This window comes from Ambystoma mexicanum, chromosome 5q (genome assembly GCF_040938575.1).
Source record: "Ambystoma mexicanum isolate Mex_15411 chromosome 5q, UKY_AmexF1_1, whole genome shotgun sequence".
Lineage (NCBI taxonomy): Eukaryota > Metazoa > Chordata > Amphibia > Caudata > Ambystomatidae > Ambystoma > Ambystoma mexicanum.
Genome location: NC_090933.1, coordinates 842,393,253 through 842,418,295, shown reverse-complemented (window position 1 = coordinate 842,418,295; position 25,043 = coordinate 842,393,253). Strand labels below are relative to the sequence as shown.

Here is a 25,043-nt window from a genome sequence, read left to right as displayed (position 1 = left end):
GACAGTAGTCAGTCCCAGGGTATAGAGTCTATACTGGGGGGTCACTATGACACCCCTGTGTCACTGCACTGAGGGTGCTGTGTAACACACATCACAAAAACACATGAAGCCCTATGGGGTAAAAGACCCCATAGCCCATTAAACACATCTAGATTCAAAGAAACGCACTCAAATCATGCCCAAGAGTGAGGGTAAAAGAGTCTCACTCTTGGCAGGAGAAAAAATAAACCCCAAAAATCCAGCAAAGCTGCTGGGGGACTCACTAGGTTAGGAAATTCAGCCTAAACAGAGAATTCTCCCTAACATATATTAACATTGCTAGATATAGTGTGAGGTTCATCTTGAAGTCGACTTTCCTTACTATATATTCGGTCTCATTCCAAGTATGGCGGTTTGGAAATAAGGGTGCCGGTAGCAACGTACCCCACCCTTTCCGGACTGCATACTACAGCGATGCCGGTTGGGGCCACGGATCCCCCGACAGGCCTGACCTGCCTGGTTTTCAGGCCCCCTACCGACATGGTTGTCACAGAAGCACTTAGCAACATTGCCGGTGCTTCTGTGTCCCCATTTCCTTGAAGTCCTTTCGGACTCCATGGATATGGGGAGTAACCGTTACCACCGCCACTTGTGATATCCCGGTGGCACCAGGATACAAGGCGGATATCAGGCCTAAGTACGGCTGTTTTGCGGTTGTCGTAAACCCACTGTCTATTGGCAGGTTTTCCGGCAACCCCATAATGAGACCCCTTGATTTACTTTCACTTTTTGAAGTTGGGGACTTACTTTTTTTGTGCTAACCGGCTTAGTTTGCTTTTACTAGCTGTTCTTTTTGAATGTTTTCTACACATTGTTTTAGTGGCAGGTGTGTATGGCTTTTTTTCTGCTCTATCATTTCTTTGTTTTCTGTGGAGTTGCTTTTTAGTAGGCATTCTGTTGTGTCTGTTGTAAAAAAAAAGAAAGTGCGTTTTAAATTTGTGGAACGTTTGTGATTGTTGTAAAGATGATGGGTGTGTGGTTGTAATTTTAGAGGCTTGAAAAAGACTGCTGTGTGCTTCTGTAGTGGGATGATGGGTGTGTTTGGGAAGGTTGTAAGAGTGAGGGGTTGTATAGGTGTGGTGGGTTTTGGTAAATATGATAATGAAATGTGGAGGTGTGTGTGTGGAATACGTATGTTTATGCGATGGGGAATGGGTGATGAAGTGTTTGTAGTAATGTGTTATACAATAGTGTTATTAGTGACTATGGGAGTAGTGGTGCTATTGAATAAGGAAGAATATTGTGCTGTGCAAGAAAAAAAGGTGGTTTGCTGTAATGGTGCGATTAATCCGATATACTCACTGATTCAAACATGGATGCTGCAAATTCACTAGACCTTAATGGTGGAAAAACAGAGCCTATGTTAGTAGGCTCTAGTCAACGCTTAAAGAGATTGGGTCCTGAGTACACACCGTTCAGGATCAGTGATTGCAATATTCAGGTTAGCTCTTGTGTTAAAACTCTGGGAGTCTATTTGGACTCACAGATGACTATGAAACAACATACTCTTAATGTCAAATCTTCCTGTGCATTTACTGTTAAACTTATTAGGCAGTTTAAACCCTACTGTTCCACTCCCAATATCTCCATGCTTGCCACGGCTCTGGTTAACTCCAGAATCGACTACTGTAATAGTCTTCTGATGGACACAGCCAAGGGAAATATCAAAACCTTACAAACTGCCCAAAATAGAGCCATTAGAACTGTATGTGGGCTGACAAGGACAGAACACACGACACAGGCAGGGAGATCATTGCACTGGCTTCCAGTCTATCACCTGATATCCATAAGATTTTATCTCTTACATACAAATGTCTTTCAAATCAGGCCCCCACTTATTTGACAGAATGAATCCGGAAGGCCACTGTGTTACGTTCCTAGCGTTCCAATGGAAAAAGGAATCTGGTTGTGCCTCATGAAGTTTGGTGGCACATGTTTTGATACTCGGGTACCTGTCATATGAATTCACTTTCCTGCGACATAAGGGATACTCCAGCTCTATCAGGGTTCAAAAGAGCTATAAAACTCCTTTGTTTAATTCTAAGGATAAGGGTGAAAGTCTGTATCTTGCCTTTTCTATACCTGATACCTTGGTTCTTCCACTATGACTACACTTCTTTTTTGTTATTTCTTGTCAGTCTGTGTGAAAGCACTGAGGCGTATGGGCATGATGCGCTATAAAAGCATGTAATTTTAGTAATTTACTGTACAGGTATGACGGTTGTGTGGGTTTAACTCTGAAGGAGTGAGGAGGATTGTGTATGTGTGTTAATTTGTGTTAATTGTTTGTAATGCCATCAGTGTGAATGTTTTTTTGTTTGATTTGAGGGGTTCATGAAGTTAGGGTTATAGAAGAATAAAGAAATGAAACTGCTATAAAAGGTGTATGCAAGAAAGTTGTGTTATTAGGCAATAACGGACTGGTGGTGTATTGAATATGGAGGAATGTTGAGATGGGATATGAAATAGAGTGACTGGTGGAATGGAATGAGCAAACGTATAAAAGAATGCAGTTGACTGGAAAAGAATGTTTTAGGCCAGTGGTATTCAAACCTTTTTCTGCTGAGCCTCCCTTCAGTTAAATTATTGTTGTTGAGGTCACCCTTGAGTAACAATCCTGTTGCTGTGCCCCCCTAGATGGCAGATTTGCTTATATATTCTATTAAAATCAGTCTCTATACTCCTTTTTTGAACTGTCTCATGCCCCTGGCCATCCTTTCGGTACCCGAGGGGCAGCTAGCCACACAGTTTAAAGACCACTGTTTTAAGCTAATAGATAGTGAAGTTATGTTATTTGAATTACAGTGACTTAAATGCTATATTGATATGCTTACCTTGTAGCATGTGAAGAGGTTTCTTTGTTCGGTAGCTGCTTTTGTCAGTCTTATTTGTTTTCTGTAAATGGAAAAGAAAGTGAATTGATGTATGTGGTAAGGTTGAAGTGGGTTTAGTAGCATAGTTTCATATTTATTGTGATAGGAGAAGTTATTGGAAAAGGGAGTGATTAAAAGTTTGTGTGTCTGATAGCAGTGGCTGGAAAGCACTAGAACTTTAGCGTTTAGGATTGTCGTTTTTTTGTAAGAATTTATTGAAAGGGAAAAAATGCAGACATACCTGGCACTTCGACTGTGTGCTATTGAAGTAAGACCATCCATCTGCAAAATATTGTAGCCACTGTTTAATGATGTGGAATATTGTGCCAGTATATGGACTGTGGTAGTACTGGGTATAAAACAGTGTACATGTATATCTAATGAAAGCTGATACAGTTTAGTAATGCTTACTTTTTACTTGTATTTTAATAAGAAACATAGAGTGTATAGGTACAGTAGTAGGACGACAATGTTAACATTTTTGTAAAGAGAAAGAAATGCAGTTGCTAAACACTAATATGGTACAATTAAGTAGTAGTTGATGTGAGGAGGTGGAGATTGGTGGCACTATCGGGGATGTGATGGGAAAGGTTGGAAAAGTTACATTTAAGAAAAATGTTCTTCCTTTGAACATGTTTCTTTTTAGGAGGATTTTATTGAAAATGAGAAAATGGAAAAGGGCATTTTGGAGCCCCACTATTTGTAACTTTTTTTTAGAAGTAAGGAAACTACTTTTAAAGATTTGTAGAACACTGTTAAGTGGCACTTGGTGTTACCAGGTGTAATATGTTGGCAGTATATATAATTAGCTGGCACTTAATGTCAGCAGGTGGACAACGGTGGTAATACATGGCATTTGATTGCAGTGGTTAACATAGAGCATATGTTTATTGAGATCCTTATTACCGGGTAAGTTGTAGTGAGCCTTTATATTTATAAGTGTGGGGGTAAAATTACTTTTAAGAATAGTAGCATGCCTGTACTATGTGCCTCTTTAAAAGTATGCCGGTCTGGAAATTGCGTTGACGTGATTTCCATACCAGCACCCTTTACCGGACCGGTGAAGTCCAAGTTGTGATGCCGGTGTTACTGGCATAGCCAGGGACCTGCTGTGCCGGCAACACCATCGGCGGTATTAGCGTTGACACGCGTGGCAGCCGTGCCAGTGATAAGTCCACATTAAGAGGTGCACGGACACGCAACCACCGGCATGTACATGCCGGTAAGAACGGGTACAATGATCCTGGAAACACCGGCATTGCGGACCAGGCGTTAAGATTATTCTGGTGTGTAGAAACCTGCCACTGGTGCTCAAAATCAGCACAGGTGGAGCCAATGGTCTGTGGCACAGCACAAAAGGACCACTCCAACGCCCCACACCCCTCCCAAATCCACAATGCTACCATTAGCACTAGCAGTACTGGAGCTAGAGGACATGCCTGCAGAGCTACTCATTGAGGCGAAGGATGCAGCTGAGGTGCATGAGGAGGGCCATCATGGCCCAGCAGATAGCCAATGTGCAGCGGGTTGTACCCCGCAAGCAGCCACCAGTCGCTCGCCTAAGGGCCACCCCACTCAATCTCACTCCCGCTCAGTTCCACACTCTGTACCAGCTGGACATGGACACCATCAACACTATAGTGGACCTGATACATGATGACCTGGTGAGCCTAATAAATATCTGGACAGCCACCCCCCCCCACCCCAACACTATAGTGGACCTGATACATGATGACCTGGTGAGCCTAATAAATATCTGGACAGCCACCCCCCCCCACCCCCCCCCCCTGCCTGCCTTGCTGAAGGTAGTGTCTGTTCTACACTTCCTTGCCACAGGCACTTATCAGCACCCAGTGAGGCAGCTGCATGAAATCTCCCAACCCTGTTTCTCCTGTGTGCTCTCCCAGGTGCTAGATGCACTCCTGTCTCACGTACACAACGACATTAGCTTACCGCGGACTGCGGAGGAGGGTGAATGCAACAAAAATAGCATTCCATGCACTTGTAGGCATGCCTAATGTAATAGGTGCGGTTGACTGCACACATGTGGAGCTGGTTGTCTGGCATGCTGTGGTGGTAGTGTACCGCAACAGGAACCTGTACCATTCCTTCAACGTACAGATGGTGTGAGATACCCGCAAAATAATCACACATTCTGCGCATGATTCCCTGGCTCCACACATGACTCCATGATGCTGCGCAACTCCACGCTGCCCCGCCACATGGCACGACACGCTGACATTGTACCTGGCTGCTGGGAGAGTCTAACCACAAGGCCATGACGAGTGTTGAATTGGGGGGGGGGGAGTTAACAGCATAGGCAACCTTGCTGCTGGGTGAGTCTAACCACAAGGCCTTGAGAAGTGTTGAATTGGGTGGGGTGGTGGCGGCAGTTAACAGCATAGATTTATTTGTGCCTGCAGAAAACTCAAACCACATGTACCAGAATGCACCACACATTAGTGACAATGAATGACATTCAAAAACACAGTAAAGTAAATACACACGTCATGATGGTCAGCCAGAGATAAAACTATCTGCTGCACTGAAAAGAGACTGCACACACATTTCACAGGTACACCGCTGGTCAGTGCGCTTGTCATGTCTCCTTAAGGGACGCCCTTAAGTAGATTGCGTTTAGTCAAAATTTGCTAAATGCAACAATCCTTGACTACCACCAATACATGATTGAGACGTGGCGCCCTCACCCAATTAAGCTTCAATCATCCATGAAAACACCCACCCAGCCGTAACGTTATTACGTAGCCCTTTACCTCTCACACATACTTCCAATCGATATGTGACCTCGTCATTTATGTTACGATGTAGATGGATGTGCACATGAAGTCCTGTAGATGTAGACTGCATAGCACGAATACCACTGAATAACAAATTTAAATCATGTGAATGTCTAAAGTGCCACTGCATAGGCACGGTGCACTTTCATTGGTGACACATTAATGATATTTACATCCATTGTTGTCCGTTGTACGGGATTAGTCAGAGGGCAGGTTGACAGTGAATGTTCCATGCGACTGCACAAAACACCCCCCCCCCCCCCTCCCAAATGCATTTGGCCTAGGTTCCCTTAGGGGTTCATAGGAAATAACCTATGCCATGTAAAGTAATAATTCTCTGTGCACAGTAGTCTTCTCAAATGAACACTGTACAGCCTGTGGCAACATGGAATGACCACAAAAATAACATGTAGCATTTCCCTTGCTCCTGTGCAGGTGATGTCAGGTATCCCGTGATGGCATGGCTCATGACTCCCATCAGGCATCCCCACAACAGGCACGAAGAGGCGTACAACCGTGCACATGTACGCATTCGCTGCACCATGCAGCAGACGTTTGGCCTGTTAAAGTCTAGGTTCCGCTGCCTCAGCAGATCTGGGGGAGCCCTCATTTACAGACCAGAGAAGGTGGGCAAAATTGTGCTGGTATGTGCCATGTTGTACAACATGTGCATCCGGCGCAACATCCCTCTGCCCCCTGACATGGACATGCTGCCACCAGAGGCTGAGGACGAGGATGATGAAGATGGGGAGAATGCGCAGCGCCTTGATGGCAATGATGGACGTGCCACACGGCAAGAATTAATTCAACACTACTTTTGATGAACTATTAGACGGCACTGGACATGGATCACACTGGGCACTGTACATGAATAAATGCACTCACACTGAATAAGCAATGTTCAGTCATGTTTTTTGAAACACCAGGTGCATTGTGAAATGAATAACTATGCACAAATGTGATTGTCATTGCCTGCCACTACAATCCCATACTACTATCCCCTCCCCAAATATCCCCACACCCCCTCCCCAAATATCCCCACACCCCCTCCCTAAATATCCCCACACCCCCTCCCCAACTACTCACTCCCCACACGCACAAGAACCTTGACCTATTTTCGCCCTCTTTTAGTAGGAGGGGGTGTCCCTCTGCCGGGCACTTGAGCCGCTGGGACGACGCATAGGGCTGCTTTGCTTTGAACTCAAGGGTGTTGTGCTTGAGGATGGGGCCAGTGGCGTGGTGATGTGGCGTTGTTCGGCAATTGCCCGAACCAACCCGTTGATGGACTCCACCAGGGATGAGATGGTATCATTGCCCTCCCTCGCATGCCTCGCCAGGTGGTACACCCCCTCCGTGGTTCTGTCCAGCATCCGTGCGATGTTCCATGCGGTGTCCTGCATTGTCTGGTGTGTGAGTTGTGCCTCAGCAAAGTATAGATGTACCATTGCGTGCATTGCCTGCCGCCGTTCCTCCATCCTGGTGAGGCGCCCCTCAATGTCACGTACATTACCTAGTCCAGGTTGTGGGACTGAATTCAGCACCATCCCCATTGCTAGGGTCGCTGTGTATGCTGTGCACACTGCCCTCCACAATGCTATCGGCTCCAAACCCTTGTGGAAGTGGTACAGGTTCTTCTCCAGCATGGGGTCTGGCATGGATTCACATGCTCATGAATATTCCCGTCGTCAGGCTGGGAATCCTCGGTAAAGAAAAAATCAGTTTCAGTTTCACTTCTGAACTGTCTTTCTCCTAACAACCAATGATTGGTCTCTGGGTCATACTGCCCCCATCCAATGACTGCCCTCTACCTAGGCCCCTCCTCTGGCAGCCATCTTCAGATTTTTACCGTACTTTAGAGTGGTGGGAGTCTTTGTGATTAGCTCTCGGACTTTTTACTGTGTTTTGCACTTTTTCTTTGAGTTTTATCTATTTTTCGGTCAATCGAGCCTCAAGCTCCACCGACCTATCATCCGACTAACAGGGACCTGTTTTTCGGAACTTTCTATGCCCCTCAAGGGGCGATTTATTGTCGAGTTCCCTTCTTGGAGGATTCCGGAATATTCTTTGTGGCCTACTCCGCATGGACATGGCTGAAGATAAAGGAGACTCGACGCCTCTGTTCAGGATCTGCCCTGGATGTGGACTATGGAACCTTTTCCTGGACAATGGGCACTCCCTGTGCCTTTACTGCCTTCATTCTGACCAAACGCACCTGGAGGAGACTTGTGTGTTCTGCAAGGATATGATGCCTCGCACCATGAAGGACCGCCGCAAGCGGCTCTCCGAGTGGTGCCAGACGAAGATTCCTGGGCAGCAAGCCTCACCCAGCAAGAGGAAATCTGAGGGGTCTTCAAAGACCTTTGAGGGCGCTCCAGCAACCCAACATAAGGCAAAGCACTGCGAGCCTGCGGGCACCAGGAGTGCCGCTGGGACGGGCTCCTCAGCAGCCAGGTCGGGAACGGCTTCTGCAGCACCCTCAACCACGAGCTCCGGGTCAGCGAAGAAGAGAAAGTCTGACCATCCGGGTAAACTTCTGGAGAAGTCCCAGTATACTGCGACGGAGAAAGCCAAGGGGGAGCGGGGCGCTGACCTTCCCCCCACGGTGAAGGCCTCAAGCGTGCCCAAGGTTGTGAAAGCCCAGGTTCACCAGCCAAAATCTTCCCTGGAAGGAGTGGTGGTGTCCCTAGCGAAGGCTGCGAATGCGGCCTCGCAGGAGGCTGCCCCTAAGGCGAGAGTTTCCCTGCCTGCTCGGAGGGAATCATCTTTTCTACCCATTGAGAAGACACTGATGAAGATGATGCCGATCATATTCTCCTATGCGGTCCCCGCTGGTCGAGTAGAAGGGGGGGGCGGTAGTCCTGCAGGGTACGAACATCTCTGAGGAGGAGCTTTCTGATCTGAAGGCCGTACTGCATAAGTTAATCGATGCCAGGTCCTATAGGAAGGACCTTGGCAAAGCGGAGGTGGAGAGCGGCGAGGAAACTGATGAGGAGCAACAGGGCGGTGAGGAGCCAGGGGATATCGTGCCACTGCCACCGCTCCCATTGCAGCCACCACAGCATCCTCTGCCACCGCCAGTGGACGTGTCGGCGGACATCCTACAGGCACTGCACACCTTGTGCTCAGAGATCTGGACAAGGATGCTCCTGTCGCCGGCGGGAGATCCCGTGGCACAGGCCATCGGGGGAACCCCCTGTCAAGAGAAGGAGAGTCCACCCTCCACCTTCTTGCCATCCTTCACCGTCATCCCCTCCTCCGAGGGATGATACGGAACCGGATACGACGGGCACTGGTACAGACGACGGAGGGGACCTCCCGTCGCCAGTGCCCAGGGCCTCACTGTCCAACGTGGATATTTCCATGCCATGATCGCTAGGGCCTCGGAAATGTTTCAACTGGCCCCCGAGGAGAAGGAAGGCTTACTGTACCAGTGCTGGGAGGCCAAGAGGAAGACTGTGCTTTCTATCCCTCTCTTGGATGACATTTGGGACAAACGGGCTGTCCCTTATGAAGAACCTGTACTCGGCCCCGGCGAAGAGGGATCGGTACGAGAAGAAATACAGAGTGCCGGACTCTGCTCCCAAGTTTCTCAGATCCCAACCGTCCCCGGACTCGCTGGTCCCGGCGGCGGTGAAAAAGAAGTCATACGGATCTTCGGCGTTGCTCTCCTCCTTCCCCTCACCCCCCCCCCCCGGCAAGAGAGCGGAAGCGCTGGAGATCCTACAAGAAGGCGAGGTGGCATCGGAGCCTGCCATTACGGTGGCCACGGACATCACCGACACTGGATTCCGCCAGATGGGCAACAGTGTTTGCCTTTGGCGGCAAGGTTGGTTGAGGGCCACTAGCTTCCGCCAGGACATACAGTCGAGGGTGTTGGACATGCCCTTCGACGGGGACAACTTATTCAGCAAGACTGTGGACGAGTCTCTTCAGGCCATCAAGGCGGATTCCGAGACGGCCCGGGCGTTGGGCACTCTCCAGCAGCGAAAGCCGTCCTTTCAGACCTCCGGGGGAAAGTCTCAGGGGTACGCGAAAGGTTTCGGTGGCGGCTCAGCATCCTATTGTCAACCGTTCCGTTCTTTGGCTCAGGAAGCCAACAGGGGCCGCAGCAAGTCCGGAGGAGGTCGCCGCCACGGCGAAGCAGGACTGAACCGGCCGTGACTTCGGGCCCCCATCCGCGCACCCTGGTGGGAGACCGGCTGGCGAACATCATCAGCGTTTGGAAGTCCACCTCCACCGACAGTTGGGTGCTGTACGCCCTGGCCCGCCCTGGAATTTCAACAGAAGTGCCCGTGCATTCCACTGGCAGCCAGGAAGGAAAACCACGTCGCTCAACTTCTTCTGGAGGTACGGGCCATGCTGAAGAAGGGCGCAATAGAACTCGTCCCAAAAAGGCTCCGGGGCTCTGTAGTGTACTCCCGGTACTTCCTAGTCAGAAAGAAGACACAGTTGGAGACCCATTCTAGACCTCCGCCACCTCAACAAGTACATCAGGTCCCAGAAGTTTTGGATGGTCTCCCTTCAGCACGTGCTGGGACAGCTGGAAGAAGGGGACTTCGTATCATCGCTGGACCTGGAGGATGCCTATTTACACACCCCCATCCACAAGGGACACCGCAAGTTTCTGCGCTTTGTGGTCCAAGGGCAGCATTACCAATTCAAGGCCCCTCCCTTTGGATGAAGTCGGCACCGAGGGTTTTCACCAAGTGTCTGGCGCCAGTGGCGGCGCGGCTGCACCTGCAGGGAATTCACGTCTACCCCTACCTGGACGATTGGCTCATCTGAGCGAAGTCGAGAGAGACCGCCGTGTGCTCTGCGGGGGCCATCCGGCTATTCACGGAACTGGGGTTCTCAATAAACTATGCGAAGTCCTGCTTGGAGCCACCGCAGGACTCGCTGTTTCTGGCGTCCCGGCTCAACCCAGCGTTGTGCCTGGCAGCCCCATTGGAGGAGAGAATAGCGGCCATCCTGGGCAAGGTACAACGGCTGTTGGCCCTGAAGGTCGCAAGGGTGAGGTCCATCAAGTCCCTTCTCGGCATGATGTCGTCATGCATATACCTCGTGTGCCTGTGCAGACTACGATGCGACCGATGCAGGAGTTCCTCGACCCCAGTTAGATCCAGGTATCGGGAAGTTACGAGGACAAGTTCACCCTCAAGAGTTTCCGTCGAGCGATCCGGTGGTGGCGGGTCCGCATCTGTCGGTGGACGTGGATTTCCAGACCCCCCCCTCATCAGGAGATGGTCACGATGGATGCATCCCTGGAAGGTTGGGGAGCACACACAGGCAGTCTCCACGCTAGAGGCCTGAGGCTACAGGAGGAGAAGTCGTTGCCCATCAATGTTCTGGAGCTACAGGCAGTGTTTTGGGCCCTCAGGTCTTTCCTTCCGTCCCTCAAGGGCAAGGCGGTGTGGATCTTCACGGACAACACCACCATGATGTTTTACATCCGGAAGGAGGGGGGCACCAGATCCCTGGCGCTCTCCAGAGAGGCGCAGGACCTTTGGCGATGGGCCGTCACCCAGGGGATGTTCCTTGTCCCATTTCATCTGCAGGAGTGAAGAACACTGTTGCCGACTCTCTCAGCAGGGAGCTACGCTCGGGCCACGAGTGGGAGTGCCGCAGGACCAAGTGGATCTTCTAATCCGGCGTTGGCGCAATCCCCAGATCGATCTGTTTGTGACGGCGACGAACACCAAGTGCTGGGGGTTCGCCAGCAGGTTTCCCCAGCCGGGGAGCATGGGGGATGGATTCTCCTTCCCCTGGGACGGCCTGTTCCTGTAAGCGTTCTCCCCGTTGCCGTTGCTGCTGCGACTCATCAATCAACTCAGACAGTCCCGGTGCAGGATGATCCTCGTCAAACTGGTGTGGCCAAGGCAGATAAGGTACCCGAATCTTCTGGGCATGTCAGGGTCCCCTCCAGTCAAACTTCCAGCGCACGCAGATCTTCTCGCCAGGGAAGGAGGTGCGATTCTGCACCACGACACAGGGTCGCTGAACTTGCAGGCCTGGCTCAGGCAGCGCTAGAGTTTGGAGGTTATGATATCCCGGCAGACTGCAAGGAAGTGCCTGCCAAGGCCAGGGCTTCGTCTACACTGAAATGCTACAGGCATAAGTGGAAGAGGTTTGCAGTCTGGTGCCGTGCACAGAAACTCGACCCTCTACATATTATGGCCCTGCAGGTGCTGCCGTACTGTCACTGTCCAAGGCAGGTTTGGCTCATGCTTCATCAAGGTTCATCTGGTAGCTATCTCCTGCTACACCAGAACTGGCGGCTATCTCCCGCTATACCTGCACTCCGGGGCAGTAGTCGTTATGGTCACAAGGCCTGGTCAAGGAATTCCTAAAAGTACTTTTCCGTTCGTTCCTGCTGGTGAAGGCTCCGGCGTGGGAGCTCAACGTGTTGCTGATGAGGCTCATGGGTCCCCCGTTCGAGCCTATGAATTCGGCACCGGTGAAATTTTTATCATGGAAGACTGCATTTCTTGTGGCCATCACCTCCGCACGATGAGTGGGAGAGTTCCAGGCCCTCTCTTGTAGAACTCCTTACTTGACATTCCATGAGACGAGGGCGGAGCTGCGGACGCACCCCTCCTTCATGCCCAAGGTGCCGTCGGACTTCCATCTCAATGAGCCCTTGGTGTTACCTGTTTTCTTCCCGTCGCCTTCGTCGCCGGCTGAGAGGACTTCGCAACAGCTGAATGTGGCTAGAGTGAAGTTCTACGTGGACCGCACAAAGAGTTTTTGGAACACATCACAGTTGTTCGTGAACTTTGGCCCTTTGAACCAAGAGAAGGCCCTCTCCAAGGCTTCCATTTCCAGGTGGCTCTCCGGCTGCATCACCCATTGTCACCAATTGGCAAACCGACCGTTGCCTGGCCGTCCGAGAGCCCATTCGATCACAGCTCTCGCTGCAACTACAGCGTTCCTGTCTGGTGTGTCCTTGCTGGACATCACAGGGCTACTACGTGGAGGTTGAAGCACACCTTCACGAAATTCTACTGCATCGACCGGGTTTCCAGGGAGGAGTCCAGAGTCGGCCAGGCAGTGCTGCGCAACCTGTTCACCTGAAGGTGTGCCTGGTGAGGATGTAAGCGATGCTTAAAGTTGAGTTGTGTAAAATGCTTAATGTTGAGCTTTTCCACCTCCCGTGGTTGTGCATGTGTGTACTGCTATGTATTCTTGTATTCATGAGCATGTGAATCCATGCCAGACCCCATGCTGGATAAGGAACAAGTTACTTACCTGCAACTGTTGTCCTCCAGCATGGGTCTGGTGAAACAGGTTCATCCTGCTGGAGGGGGGCCGGGAAAACAGGTTCATCCTGCTGGCTGTGCTGCTTGGCTGCAGGTGCCTGCTGCTGGCCAGGCTGCTTGGCTGCAGGTGCCTCCTGCTGGCGGGTGGGGGGGGGGCTGGCCCAAAGGTGTTGTAGCACGCTCCGATCTGGTGGTGGATGTGCTGGCTTCTTGGCTCTAGGTGGTTGTTTCCCTGCGGCAGTGCCGTGCCCTTGTGCCCCGGGATGTGGTTGCCTCTTCCCTGCCATTGTCAGATGTTGTGCCTATGGGGGACATTGAGGCAGGGCACCAGTGATGGGTGTGGATACATCAGACAGACATCAATGCTAGTACTTTCAGAATTATGTGAATACAAGGACATGGCCAAGGGCATGTCATGGTGCATGCTTGAATGTGCGAGGGATGCAGTGTGGGTGCATGTTTGATGTGCGCCCATGGTGTGCGCAGTGTCTGTTGACTGGGGTAGTGGTGTGTACAGTTTTAGGTTTTATGACCATGCCACACGTGTGACATGTTGTATTTGATTGTGAAACAGATGTGTTTCACTTGTGACTGCTGCCTATGGCTGTTGCGTTGATGGTGATTCAGCATAATGGGACATGGTGGGTGTGACAAGTGTGCCACATGTGTCATTGATGTGTGCATCTTGTCATGACGTGGCTTTGGGCATGTGTGACGACAGCAGTTGGGAATTGTCTGGGTGATGTGTGTCTGTGTGCTTGCAGATGCTACTTGTGTGGCCGATACAGGGGACATGTGGGATGTGCCAGTAGTGTTTGTTTTTTGGGTTGCAGGAAAGTACATTGTGCATGTGAATGGCAGCAGGGATAAGGTTCCACAAACTACTACTTGACCTATCCATTTGCCTATCCATTTGCATTGAGACTACAAGGTGTGTGATGTGACGGTTGTCGCTATTTTGACGGGTTTCTGCCAAGAAGCCCTCCTTTCGGCGCCTCTGAGTCTGGGGTGGGTCTGTTGTTTGAGAGGAGGAGTAGAACCCCTGGACAGAGTTGCCGCAGCAACTCAGGTCACACTCTAACCTGATAGGCTGGAGGGTCTCCCGCCAAGAAGACCACTCCACTGTGTGAGTGACAGCTAGGCTGTATGAATGGGTCTCTTTCTGCATAACAGCAGGGTCCTGAGGACTGGAAGAGCAAGACGTCGCCACAGGAACTACGGAACCGAAGGGGAGAGAAGCCACAGACATCTTCAGCATCTACACCACCGGTGAAGCCCTGCCGGAGCGTCTCACCACTTTTCTTCCACACGACGAGAGGAGATCTTCATCGAAAGAGCCTTCTTTCCTTGAGCTGGTGGGCACAACCAGTTCACCCATCACATCCTCGGACCTCCCTTGGTCGAATCGACAGTGCTCAGCACTTGGAGACCGGATAGCCAGGCAGCGGTCGGCCCGGACCGCGATTAAAAGGAGCGTACCTTTTAAACTTCGTTTGGCAGCACCGCGGCTGGTTTCATCCCTGGGTAGTGCAGTGACTTGAACCTTCCTCCACGACGAGAGCCTCTCTTCCTCTGCTGGAGCCTCGAACTGCAGGAACTACCAGGAACAACCGCCACCGCAGGAGCCACTTCTTCACGTTTAAGGTACATTGTTCCGCCAGGCCTCCCTTTCCACGTGGTAGCCATAAAGGTATTTTAAATCCTTTAACTACTCGTTCAGTTGGCCGCCCTTTCTCCTAACATTGTCTTTTGCCTCGCATCTACCTTTTCAACATTCGCTTACCAAAGACTTGACTGCAGCTACAAGAACATTTTTGCTCCTAAGCTCTTGGTCCTGTACCACTGACTCTGGCTTCGGCCTATTGACTCTGGCTGATTTGTTAGATCTGCTCTCACTAGATTGTTTTTCAATGAGAAATGTGTTGATGCAACTAAATCTTCTTAACCCCTCTTCCTTCCTACTGTTTTAACTTGTCGAGTGCCATTTTGCTCAGTTTTCATTTACTTATCTCTTTGCTAAAGTATAACTGTGCATTACTTGTCCACAAAACTTCAGGGAAGTGTTGCTAGTGGGTGTACGAAGATATTTCTGTGTAACTTGTGCTTTCCCTCCCTTTCGTTAAATTGTTAGAGTGCCATTTGTAGTGGGTTTTCACTGTGCTGTTTTGCTCAGTTTTCACTTAACCACAAACTTGTCTACAATTGAATAGGGAGTTGTGTATATCTTTTTGTGACCTAATTTAACTTACTTGATAATTGTGATACATGTGTTTGATTAGAGGTATATAATATAAATATATATTAACTTTTTAAGTACAAAGCTGTGGTCAGTGCTTCCTTGTTCCATAGCCTAGTGTGCCTAATGTGTAAACCCTGAATACTGCTCATCTCCCTCTTGAGATAAGTCTGACTGCTTAGCCACAGCTACCAGCTAAATATGAGTGGGAAGTGTGAAAGCCATAAACAATGGCAAAACACTTTATACGCATGTTAAACTTTGTTAACATTTTGTATGACAGAGAAAAGGGGTCGGGACAGAAATGTATTACTGTCATCTTTTCTTTGCTATGCAAATTGTCTACAATTCCCATTAGCATAAATGACGATGAAAATGTTAGCTATTCTTGTAGAGTCTTACTACTTTAAATATAAATATGAAGTAGTCTATAAGAGTATTTTTTTCTCATAAGGAACTTGTTTTGTGTGTGTTTGTGTTTTGTGCTTTTTTGGTGTTTATTTCGGGCAGAGGGAAGAGGGAGCAAGGCAGGGAGGGAGGGTGGAAAGGGATGCCAACCACCATAAGGGAGGGACAGGGGGACAAAGAAAGATGTAGGGCATGCTGAAACACTAAGGTAGGAGACAATCCTTTTCATGCACCTTCATAGTCGCCTCAAAGGCACTTCAGATTCCCTACCTCCAGCAGATGATTGTGTCACAGTAAATACGAAGTGCTGTTGACCACGAAAGGTATGGGTCAACAGCCTCCTTTATGGCCTTTGAGACGGCAGGAGGAATCCTCTACCCCACTACGGTGTCCTGAGTGGATAAAAACCTATGGAATTCAGTGAAAAAACATTGTTAAAGGGGCATTATGGTTACAAGTAAAATAAAAAAACAAGAAATGTGTCCGTTATGCTATGCAACCATAGCCGCGCCACCACCATGCACTGCTAAGACTAACACCCAGGACATCAAAGGTGACATCAAAAATGGCATTCCATAGGGCAGACTCATGCAAACTATTATCAACTCAGGGTAGCTACTGTATGATAATTTTTTTTAGCATCACAGTTTGAACAGCAATGAAGCAGGAAGAATGATTCAGGGCTGCGCTAACAATAAAAAAGGGACGCAGCAAAAAGTATATGAAAGCCTGGTACTAGTGTTAATATTATCTCCTTTCATTGTAAACGTAGAAGATACCTAGCACTAGCACTAATATTGGTATACAGAATGCCACAAACTGAATGAGCTTGATTTAGAGCATATGTACAAGTTAGTTGGACATCACAGGATCAGTATCTTGTGATTGCACCAATATTTGATATTATTGACGTTATTTTAGTAGATGTATTTTCTCAACAGAATCCAGCACCTGGTCCGATAAGGATGGAACAAAACTGAATACATAACCCTATTGCTAGGCTGTCTCAGCGGAGCCACAGAGCCATCAGTTCCACCCTGACCCTGGAAGAGTACCATAGTAAATAGGAAATTGTTTCTAAGGAAATACTATAAATGTATCAGTTCACTACTAAGTGCATGTATAAATCACTGCATAGTATATATACTTACCCCAGTTTCTGTTTTTTTGCATTGCAGTATGAAGGAAGTCATGTCCCCAGGAAGACAAAGTCCTTGTCGAAACCAGCGCATGTTCAGATTTAGAGACTAGTTTCTACTGAACCTAGCCAGCATTATTGTAATTGATTCAGCTAGTAGGCACCTTATACTTTACAGAGGCACCCACCACTTTATTATAACAAGGACGATTTGAGAACACGTCTAATAATTAGCTGCAATATCAAAAGATTTAATTGCAGTACCTTTGATAAGCAGAAATACATTTCATGATGCTTGTTAATCTGCTTAGAATCACATGCTGTGCATATAGTCCGACATCCAGTGGTAACCGCAGAGTATTGCATCTGGTCTTTGGAGAATCGAAAAAAAGGGACGTTGACATGGGCGTGCCTGTAACACTATCCCTAACGTGACGTGTAGTGTGCCCAAAATCCCGCACGCATCAAGGTACCTCCGATTGTTTTTCTTCCGCCCAGCTATCTGGTCGCCCTAATTTGGAGCTTTTCATAAGACATTGCGTTATTGTTATATTTCTCGACCTTTGGTCGTTTATTCTCATTGTCATTCCCTTCGACGGCTGATTCCTGTGCCACTGCTGACGACAGAATTTCGACAGCTGTTGATCTGGTCGGCGCTGCCAACCACGTGGCCGGGCCTCCTGGCCGGCCTTTACAGTAGGCAGAGTGGGGTCGGGGTGGTCATATTCTTTTCAAGAATGCCTTTCCTTTCCCCCTCTCTTTGTTCCCTTGGGTTTGTCGTCGCTAGTACAATCATGCGCTATGATCCATTTAGATCTTGTCTTTCTTGTGGGGTGAAATAACTGTGGAAGGACAAGCACCGTCGGTGCAACAATTGGCTTCCCCTCAACCACATCTTGTCGGCCTTTATAGCCTGTAAACTCCTATGGCCTAAGACTCTTATTGAGCGCCGTTTGAAGCAGTGGGCGGCCTTGTTAGGCAGAAACCTGTGCAGTTCCCTTTGGGAACACTGCAAAAGATTTAGGACTACAGGTGTTAGCAGTAAACCCACTTGGTAGCAGTCTGTACCACCCAGATTTACCTGGTAGCTGTGGCTGAGCAGTCAGACTTCCCTCAAGAAGAGTTAGGCAGTATGCAAAGTATACACAATAGGCACTCAGACACAATAATACAAGCAAACACTGACCAGAGCTTTGGTATCAAAGTATATAATTATTTATTTAAAAACACACCGTTTGAAACACTCCAGCACTCTTATTGTAAAACACTCTAAACACAGTTACTATTATAATATATAGAACCCTTATTCCTTATTCGGTAAGTCTTAATTAACACCACTTAATTTCATACAGAGGTGAGCGCTTAACTATAGATGGCACTCCAATAAGTTCATGAAGAAGGGAGGGAAAAAGACAGAATATGTGAAGATACACCACTCTAAGATTTAGGAACACTTTTAGCAAGGCAGAAGAGCAAAAATCACTTGTGAGCCAAAGTCCATAGGCTGGGCCCACTCTTAGAGAGAGTAGAGCACAAATGCGCCCAAGATCACACAGTTACACTAGGCTTAGAAAGTCTTGCAGAGAGTTCGAAAAGAGTTTAGAGAGGCTCAGAAAAGTTTAGCCAGGGTGTCCCAGGCTAACCCAGGTTCGAAAGCCGGGGGCTAAATCTACCCCGTACAGTCGGTGGCAAGGGAAGCAGGGCGGGACACGGTACCTTGAGTGGGAAGGATCCTCCAGTGGTGGCAGTTGTTCCTGGCAGCGGGTGCAAGTCTCGTCGTCGTCCAGGGGAAGAGAAGATCTCGACTTGGAGGAAAGATGAAGGTTGTTGCGCTGCCAGGGAAGAAACCAGCCGCGGAGTTTTCCGGTTAAAGGTATTACCCTTTAATTCGCGGTCGTGGTAAAACGTGGTATCTCGGTTGCCGGGGTGCTTGGCACAGGCAAGGCGGCCACGAGATACGTCGGGAAGGTGAAAAGGCGGTGAAACTGGTTATCCCCACCAGTCAAAGGAAGAAGACTCTCTGGCGGAGATCTCCTCTGTCGTTGTAAAAAGTGGTGAGACGGTCCAGCAGGGCTCCACCGGTGGTGTCGTCGTGGTAGGTCGGCTCAGCTTCTCCCTCGTCGGATTCTTAGGTCCTGTGGCGACTTCTGAAGTTCCAGTCCCCAAAACCCTGCTTTTATGCAGAAAATCCCTATTCACTCAGCCTAGCTGTCACTCAAACATGCTAAGTGGTGAGCCGGCCGGCTCACCACTTGGGCCAATCAGGACAGAGTGCGACTTGAGTTGCCTACGCAACTCAGTCCAGGGTGCCTAAATCCCCCTCCACCCCTCCTAAGTACCCCAGACAGAGTGGCACCACTTTGGAGGGCTTCTGTGGAGAAGCCCGCCAAAAAGTGGAACAAAGGGCTCGACTTGGGTTGGAGTCACAGAAGTGAACACAAACGCCATTTTAGAACCGAGTTTTGGCAAAAAATACCAACCGGAGAATTAATATTAATTAAATAAACCAGCGGTATGTTCGAGGCTATCGTAATTAAATAAATAAAGATAGTAGCCTCGAACAATGGGAAAATCCCATAGAGAAATATTTGCGGTTGAATATAAAAAGTAGTATCCACTGCCACCAGCTAAAACTCGATCAGGGGGACGGAGATGTGCCCCTCGACTAACAGACCCCGAGGCAATTGAATTGCCCCAGCCAGTACGTCCACAATATGATGGTTTGTACTGGTTCTGTTCAGAATTTAAGACTAGTAAAGGCAATGGTGACTTTACAGGCCCTGGGAGACAGTAGTCAGTCCCAGGGTATGGAGTCTATACTGGGGAGTCACTGTGACACCCCTGTGTTACTGCACTGAGGGTGCTGTGTAACACACATCACAAAAACACATGAAGCCCTATGGAGTAAAAGAAGACCCCATAGCCCATTAAACACATCTAGAGTCAAAGAAACACAATCAAATCATGCCCAAGAGTGAGGGTAAAAGAGTCTCACTCTTGGCAGGAGAAAAAAATAAACCCCAAAAATCCAGCAAAGCTGCTGGGGGACTTACTAGGTTAGGAAATTCAGCCTAAACAGAGAATTCTCCCTAACAGGCCTACGTTATGTCGTGGGCCGAAAGTAATTTCCCCGCCGCCACAGCCGCTGAGTGTGACGAAGGGATTAACGATGACCAAGGCTCCACTTTGGAGGCCATTGACCTTACAGCAGAAAGTTCTCGTTCCTCAGCGTCCGTCCCCGGCCTCGATCGGCACGATGTGAGTCCTGCTATGGGGACGATACATCCCGGCGACAGGGACGCACCCGATTCCCACACTAAGCACACAACCCACGGTTCGGCTTCGGCGGTCCAGTCGAAGCGCTCCAAAGCACCAACGGGCACATTGGATACTTCGGCGGTGCCCACTGATCCTCATGATCGGCAGCCCTCCCCACAACCATGGCATGCGTCTAGGCAATCCAAAAGTAAGGGTGCTCGCACCAAATCACACGCGGCCGTCGAGGCGCTTCAGAAGAAGGCTCTGACACCGCTTAAGGCCCCAATGGCACCAAATACCACTGTGCAGCCTCCGGCTCAACCGCCACACCTCTCTGAAGCTCCGAGCATCAGCGATAGTATCGCTTCGGCGGTTAAACAGAAGGAACTGTCGAAACAGACATCGAAACAGAAAGAATGGCCTAAAGACTCATCTAAAGACACGTCACAATGCCCAGAGCCTTGAAAAGATAACTCTGAGGGCCCTTTGTCTTTATCCAAGACTTTAGAAGAGAAATCTCGACATTCTGAATAGAAAATTCGTCAAGATGATCCCTTTCCTCCCCTGGACTCATCTGGTTCATCATCATTGATCAGGGAGAAGTTTGAGGGGTGCATCAATAGACTTGAGAGGTTTGTTGAATTTACAGAGAGGTTTGCTTCCAAGAGTCCTCGTGAGGAACTTCCTTTTACGCCTATGGCTAAGTTTCAGAGGACCTTTTGAGGATCCTCATGAACAGAATGTTTTTGACTTTACAGATGACGAGGTGCCTATCAATAATTGGGAAGACCACCATCCAGTTGATAATAAACCCTTGGGCATCCCCTACTCCTACCCCAGACCCTGAAGCACTGTGTAAGGATTCCCGTCCTACCACTCCAGTCCGTTAGGCCTCACCTGTGGATGATCAAATGGCATTCAATGCCATCTTAAAGAAGGCGGCTAAACATTTTCAAATCGCCACACAGGAGGCTGTACAGGATTTGGATTTTGTAGAGGACATACTGAAGCAAAAGCCTCCTGCCAGTCAGGCCATTCCCTTCCTGAACTCTATTGCGAGACGTCTGGCGCCTTCATTAACTCCAGCCCAGACCAGGGCAGTTAATCCCAGGGTAGAGAAGTTGTTTCGCCCTTCTGCTATCGACCCCCCTTTATATTAAAGGGCATGACACTGCAGATTCCCTGCTAGTTACGACTACGAGAAAGAGGGCAGGTGTCCCCCTGTCTACAGGGGAGGCACCACCTGATAAAGAAGCGCAGAAAGTTGTATGGACTGGGAAAAAGGGTCCCGACTGCTGCTGCATTCTCCACCCGAATAGCCAACAACACTACTCTGTTGGCTAGCTACTCAGATGTACAGTGGAATTTGTTGCAAGAGGGCCTTCAAGAGGTCCCCAAACCAATGTGGGCTAAACTGGTCACGATTGTATCGAAAGGCAAGCAAATCAACCACAATATTCTGAAGAACAGTTTGGACGCTGCTGAAACAGCGGGAAGGACCTTGGCCCAGGGTACACTACTAAAATGGCACACCTCTGGTTTTAAACCTGAAACCCAGCCAGCCTTAATAAACAAGCCAGTTGAGGAGACCAACTTGTTTGGCAAGGCCGTGGACGATGCGCTTGAGATAGCTAAGAAGGTGCATGAGTCTCTCAAAACCTTAAACCAGATTACCCAAAGGCCTTCACAACAGAGAGGGGTGGGTCTCGTTCCTTTCTCGGGCAATCTCGCTCTCCTCAAAACCAGTATGGTTCAGGGAACAACTGGTCTTCAAGACAAGGATCCAACACCACCACCACGTATCCACCTAGAGGACAAAGCTGTGGAAAAGGTAGAAGCCGGAATTCCACTCCCAGAAGCTCCCCGGCCTCAGGTCAGAAAAGACCCTCAGATCCAGGTCCCCTCCATGCCTCCCCGGTCGGGGGATGTCTAACATCATTCCTTCATGCATGGGAGGGGATAACAGACCAGTGGGTACTCAAGACCGTCGCCCACGGGTACTGCATAGAATTTTGTCGACCATCTCAATTCAGACCGCCAAAATAAAGGCGCCTGACGCTGGAACACCTACGCATCCTGCTGCAAGAGGTCAAGATCCTGCAGGAAAAGGGCGCCATAGAAGCCGTCCCTCTTCTACAGGTAAACAAGGTTATTTATTCAGTGTACTTCCTTGTACCCAAAGGATCTCACCATGTGCCCTGTGCTAGACTTGCTCCCAGCGAACAAATTTGTGAAGAGCAAGACTGCAGATTTCATGGCTGGTTTGAAAACTGTGTGGCTGATCGGAGACAGTTGGCTGTTTTGGTTACTGGCTTTTTCTGAGAAACTAAATATTAACATGGACCTTGGTTTAAGAAATATTACAATTAAATAATTTGGATTGCGGCAAATGCGTTGGCTTCAGGGTTTTCCAAAAGTGTGCAGTCTGAAAAGTACAGGGCACTCAAACATCCTACTAATTCATTGTTGAGGCAATGATTTGTGGAATGTACGAGTTGTGTCCCTTACTTTAATGACGATACAAGACTTGGAAAATAAAATGGATCTTTTCCCTCGCACTCTTTATCTTTTCCAATCTGACTCAGAGGCAGAAATGGAGATGGATCATCAAATATAATGGTAAAATCGAAAAATCACGGTGAAATGTTAATAAAGTAGTTTCAACATTCATGCGAGACCACAACCAATTATGAATTTCAAACAACATACAGTTGGAATGGATTGTGTCCTCCATCCTACTCCTCATCTTTGACATGTAATATCCACAGCTGTGCTGCTTTGGAATTTTTTTTGGCAGATGGCGTCCTGCGTCGATTGCGTTGGGTCGATGTCCCTAGAAGGCCTCTGTCGAGGGTGACGTCACTGGATGTTAGAAATAGGACGCATGGCGCCCGTAGCCCCAACGTGTAACATGCTCGTACACAATGATTTCTTGACTGCATCTAGCCTTGCGAGAACTCAAGTTGCAATAGCATAGGAAATTCTTCAGAGGGGTAGGCTGTGAGGGAGATGTGGAATACGTTGGAGGAACATCCAGTCGAAAGAACGTTACCAGTTGGTAAGTAACTTGTTCTTCGAATGGATTGTGTCCTCCAATGTATTCCACATCTTTCACAGGCTCCCAAAGCAGTATCAATGAATGGAGGAGGGAAAATAATTTAGAATACCCAATCAGCAGAATAAAGCACCGCTTTACCAAAGGCCATCTCCTGACCATGGAGCGTATCCAGGGAGTAATGCTTGACAAAGGTGTGGATGGAAGACCACGTTGCTACGTCACAAATATTCTTAATAGAAACCCCCCGCTGCAGGGCTGTGGATGTAGCCATGCACCTAGTGGAGTGGGCTCTCAACCCCCCCGGAGGGTCCTTACCCGCAAATCTGTAACATTGAGTAAAGGTGGGGATAATCCACCTGGACAAGGTCTGTTTAGTAACAGCCTAGCCTAATCGGTGCCCAGTGTATCCCGCAAAAAGATGGTCGTCCACTCTGACCCTGGACATCCTAGAGATATAAAAGCTCAAAGCTCTCCTAGGGCCCAACATATGAAGTCTCTCCTCTTCCTTACCAGGATGAGTGGGAGGATAGAAAGCAGGAAGTACCACTTTCTGGCTCAGATGAAACTCACACTACCTTGGGTAGGAAGGACGGACGTACCCTCGGTAAAACCCTATCCTTGTGGAACACAGTAAAGGGTAGCTTAGATGAAAGTTCCTGCAATTCACTCACTCTGCGAGCAGATGTAACTGCAACCAAGAAAATCGTCTTGAAAGACAACAATCTCAAAGGACAAGAGTGCAGAGGTTCAAACGGAGCACCCATCAGGAATTTCAAGACCGAATTCAGATCCCAAACCGGCACCTGAAACGGGGACGAGGGAACACATTCGTGAGCCCTTTTAGAAATTGGGAAATCAAAGGATTCTTAAAATAAGAACATTCTTCAGACAAAAATTGACCTTGTTTGTCTATGGGAAAATGAATGGAAACTAGGCCACACTTGAGAAAAAAAATGTTTGTCTTCTTAATAACTTTATTATTTTTTGATAAATCTTAACGAAACTTTGCAGTCTGTTGGGGGCTGCGAGTCCTTAATCACTTTTGAAACGTCATTAAGAATAGAATTCTGAGGGGTTCCTATGGGAGTGAGACTCGCCTTAACTATAGGGCGGCTATTGCTGCCCCATAATTCAAGGAAAAAACTTAAGTTAAAGTGCAGTTAGCGAAGTAAACATAAATCGGCAAAACCCTAGAAAGTGAGCACATTGGGAAACTTAGGACCGGGTTAACTCAGCGCATTCCCCTTTATTTCTCCGATAATGCCATTTTTATGGCATCGTGAATGCGTTCTCTATATATGTGCTCTTGGGCTTTGCAATGGGAATGTGCCAAGTTAATATGGTCCTGATTTTCCCAATGTGCTGAATTTCAAGGGTGTTGTTGCATTATGTTTAGTCAACTTAACTGCAGTTTAACCAAAGATTTTTTCCTTGAAATTGAAGTGTTTTGTTATACCATTGTTTTTTTCGGCAACATTGCCCATGGACTTTGGCCGTGCCCAATGTTTTTATTTCTCCAGCATGGGGTCTGGCATGGATTCACATGCTCATGAATATTCCCCGTCGTCAGGCTGGGAATCCTCGGTAAAGAAAAAATCAGTATCAGTTTCGTTTCTGATCTGTCTTTCGTAGTAGTAACCAATCACTGATCTCTGCATCATACTGACCACAGCCAATGAATGCCATCTCCCTATGCCCCGCCTCTGGCAGCCATCTTCAGATTTTTACTGCACGTTCAAGTGTTGGGAGTCCTCGTGCTTAGCTCTCGAGCTTTTACTGCGTGTTTCGCGCTTTTTCAGGTGAATTTTCACTTTTTTTCAGTTAATCGAGCCTCAAGCTCCACAGTTTCTACTCCCGTTAACGGGTACCCTTTGCAGGATTTTCCTACGCCCCTCAAGGGTGAAGATTTCGTCGAATCAACCTCTTGGAGGATTCCAGAAGATTCGCGGCCTACTTCGAGATGGCCCAGGACGCGAGTT

The 25,043-nt window shown here is 48.5% G+C and overlaps 1 protein-coding gene across 3 annotated transcripts in view; it reads left to right on the top strand.

Annotated features, from left to right (window-relative positions):
- The window catches only part of LOC138497707 (membrane-spanning 4-domains subfamily A member 4D-like), a 780,628-nt gene that overhangs the window by 288,363 nt on the left and 467,222 nt on the right, over positions 1-25,043 (top strand). The gene's annotated exons all lie outside the window — the stretch shown is intronic.